This window comes from Rhinopithecus bieti, unplaced genomic scaffold, assembly GCF_001698545.2.
Source record: "Rhinopithecus bieti isolate Rb0 unplaced genomic scaffold, ASM169854v2 scaffold_13317, whole genome shotgun sequence".
Classification (NCBI taxonomy): Eukaryota; Metazoa; Chordata; class Mammalia; order Primates; family Cercopithecidae; genus Rhinopithecus; species Rhinopithecus bieti.
This window is the reverse complement of record NW_016807516.1, coordinates 668,231-671,684: the sequence shown is the minus strand read 5'-3', so window position 1 is coordinate 671,684 and position 3,454 is coordinate 668,231. Positions and strand designations below refer to the sequence as shown.

General features: G+C 50.0%; 1 protein-coding gene across 1 annotated transcript in view; it reads right to left on the bottom strand.

The window, feature by feature from the left end:
* The window catches only part of YPEL1 (yippee like 1), a 33,563-nt gene extending 30,849 nt beyond the window's left edge, over nt 1-2,714 (bottom strand). The window contains exon 1 of the mRNA XM_017882557.1: nt 2,650-2,714. The gene's annotated coding sequence lies outside the window, so the exon portion shown is untranslated. The remainder of the gene's footprint in view (nt 1-2,649) is intronic.
* Between the last annotated feature and the right edge of the window lie 740 nt (nt 2,715-3,454).

Genomic DNA, 3,454 nt, shown 5'->3' with positions numbered 1-3,454 from the left:
ATGGTCTCGATCTCCTGACCTCGTGATCCGCCTGTCTCGGCCTCCCAAAGTGCTGGGATTACAGGCTTGAGCCACCGCGCCCGGCCTGGCAATGATTTTTTTTCAAAGTTAGGCCAGGCGTGGTGGCTCATGCCTGCGATCCCAGCACTTTGGGAACCCGAGGTGGGTGCATCGCTTGAGTTCAGGAGTTTGAGACCAGCTTGGGCAACATGGTGAAACCCCGTCTCTACAAAAAATACAAAATCCCAAGCACAGTGGCTCACACCTGTAATCCCAGCACTTTGGGAGGGTGAGGTGGGTGGATCACCTGAGGTAAGGAGTTCTAGACCAGCCTGGCCAGCATGGTGAAACCCCATCTCTACTAAAAATACAAAAATTAGCCAGGCATGGTGGTGCACGCCTATAATCCCACTTACTTGGGAGGCTGAGGCAGGAGAATCACTTGAACCTGGGAGGCAGAGATTGCAGTAAGCTGAGATTGCACCATTGCACTCCAGCCTGGGCAACAAGAGCAAAACTCTGTCCTGAAGAAAAAAAAAAAAAATTAGCCGGGCATGACTGTGGTGCCAGCTACTTGGAAGGCTAAGGCAGGAGAATCACTTAGGCCCAGGAGGCAGAGGTTGCAGTGAGCCAAGATCACACCACCACACTCCAGCACTGGTGATAGAGTACAACCTTATCTCAAAAAAAAAAAAAAAGTTGATAAGGTCAGGGGTGGCCCATGCCTGTAATCCCAGTGTTTTGGGAGGCCAAGATGGGAAGATTATTTGAGGCCAGGAGTTCAAGATCTGCCTGGCCAACAGAGCAGGATCCCCATATCTTAAAAAAAAAAAAAAAAGAATGAGCTAGGTGTGCACCTATAGTCCCAGCTACTTGGGAGGCTGGGATGGGAGGATCACTTGAGGCCAGGAGGTCAAGGTTGTTGTTAGCCATGATCACGCCACTGCACTCTAGGGTGGGAGACAGAGAGAGCAAGACAGTCTCTACAAATAATAAATTAAATTTAAAAATGTTATAAGTTGATAACACCACTGGTGAAGGTGCTCTGTGATCCAGCCATTTGGCAACACCCACAACATTTCTAGGAGCACAGCCCTGGACTGGGGGTTCATCTGGGGAGCTCACCTTTGACTGGTGCACATGTGCAAAATAACTGGATAAAAGTAGCTATTACCTGAAATAGCAAAATGCCATCCTGTAATAATACTGCCTGTAGTAACAAAAGCTTACAAGCCACCTCAAGGTTAACCAGTAGGGGCCAGGCACGGTGGCTCACACCTGTAATCCCAGCACTTTGGGAGGCCGAGATGGGCAGATCACCTGAGGTCTGGAGTTTGAGACCAGACTGGCCAACCAACATGGTGAAACTTTGTCTCTACTAAAAATACAAAAATTAGCTGGGTGTGGTGGTGGGCGCCGGTAATCCCAGCTACCAGGGAGGCTGAGGTGGGAGAATTGCTTGAACCCGGGAGGCAGAGGTTGCAGTGAGCCGAGATTGCTGCCACTGCATTCCAGCCTGGGCAACACAGCGAGACTCCTTCTCAACAAAAACAACAACAACAAAGTTTAACCAAAAGAGACTGGCCAAATGCACTGATAAACATGCATCAGAGACATTTCCATCATGGGGTTTCTGGAGTCTCGCTCTATCTCCCAGGCTGGAGTGCAGTTGCATGATCTTGGCTCACTGCAGCCTCTGCCTCCTGGATTCAAGCAATTCTTGTGCCTCAGCCTCCCAAATAGCTGGGACTACAGGCACCTGCCACCATGCCTGGCTAAGTTTGTATTTTTAGTAGAGATGGGGTTTCACCATGTTGGCCAGGCTGGCCTTGAACTCCTGACTGCAAGTGATCCACCCTCCTTGGCCTCCCAAAGTGTTGGGATTGCAGGTGTGAGCCACGGCGTCCGGCCCACTCTGACTATTCAAACTTACACATAGTACATGAAGTCACAGGTGTGGAAGGGTCTGGAAAAATTTACAACAAAGGGCAACAGTGTGGGTACAATTTACCTGTGGCAATTCTAGCTTCCCTCTACACACGTCCACTTCCTCCCTACTTGAATTACAGGAGGAAAAGCTCCCCTCCACATTTCAGGAACTGCAGCCTAGGTGCACAATGGGGCCCACTGACAACATCAAACCACCTGTATGGCTGCCCTGAGACAAAGCTCCATGGCCCTCTAGACTCCCCACCAGACCCTGCTCTCTGGGGAACTCAAGGGGCCTAGCTCCTCCATTGCCCAGTGGCCCCGGGTGCCTCAGCCCTCCAGGCTCTCTCCTCCATCTCTCCTCCCACCTGTGCTCAAGTACTACCTCTACCACCTCTCCTGAGACTACTGATAATGTGTTTGTACTGAGCGGTTCTTTTCAAAGAACCTGTACTACATTCCTTTTTTTTTTTTTTCTACCATTAGTAACAAAGTTGCCTATAACCAAGGTCCTCGGACACATCCTAGTAGAGGTGCTTTCTTGCTAACAACAAGAAGACGGGGCTGTGAGTGGTGACTCATGCCTGTAATCCCAGCACTTTAAGAGGCCAAGGTGGGAGGATCACCTGAGGTCAGGAGTTCGAGACCAGCCTGGGCAACATGGCGAAAACCCGTCTCTACAAAAAGATTTAAAAATTAACCAGGTGTGGTGGCACGTGCCTGTAGTCCCAGCAACTCGGGAGGCTGAGGTGATCGCCACTGCACTCCAGCCTGGATGACAGAGACAGACCCTGTGTCAAAAGAAAGAGAAAGAAAGAGGTGGGGGGATGGGGGACATGGGGGGGAGGGAGGGAAAGAAAGAAAAAAGACAAGACAAGAAAAGGGGCCGGGCGCGGTGGCTCACGCCTGTAATCCCAGCACTTTGGGAGGTAGAGATGGCGCCACTGCACTCCAGCCTGGGCGACAGAATGAGACTCCGTCTCAAAAAAAAAAAAAAAGGAAGAAAAGGGAGGTGTAGGAACTATGTGCAACACTAGCGTTGTTAGGTTGAAAGAGTGGATACCAGACCCAGAAGACTGGATTGAGACAGACAAAAAGAGGTTGAGAATCTTAAAAACTATTTTCTTTACCCTCATGCTAAATAAAGTCTCATCATTCAAGCCTCCCGTCTTGGGGCAGAAGAAGAAGAAGAAAAAAAAAACAGATACACAAAGAGGAACCAGGTGAGGGGGAAGCGTTTGGGTGGCGGGGGTGTATGCCAATGCTGCTGAGAAGGCAGGTGGCACCAGGAGGGAGGGAGTAGGTGAGGTTTGGCAACAGGAATATCATCACCCCCAGGACAAAGATGAAAGAGGGTTTGACTTGCTTTGAGAGGCTTCCCAGGGTTTGATGGAAAATGTGCCACGTGTTTGTTGGCTCTGGGACATGCAGCCAAATTCTGCTACCTTCTTTGTAAAGTGGGGTCATATGCAATTTACCGGGCAGTCAGACTACATGAGATGTTAAGGGGTATGATCCTTGGGTA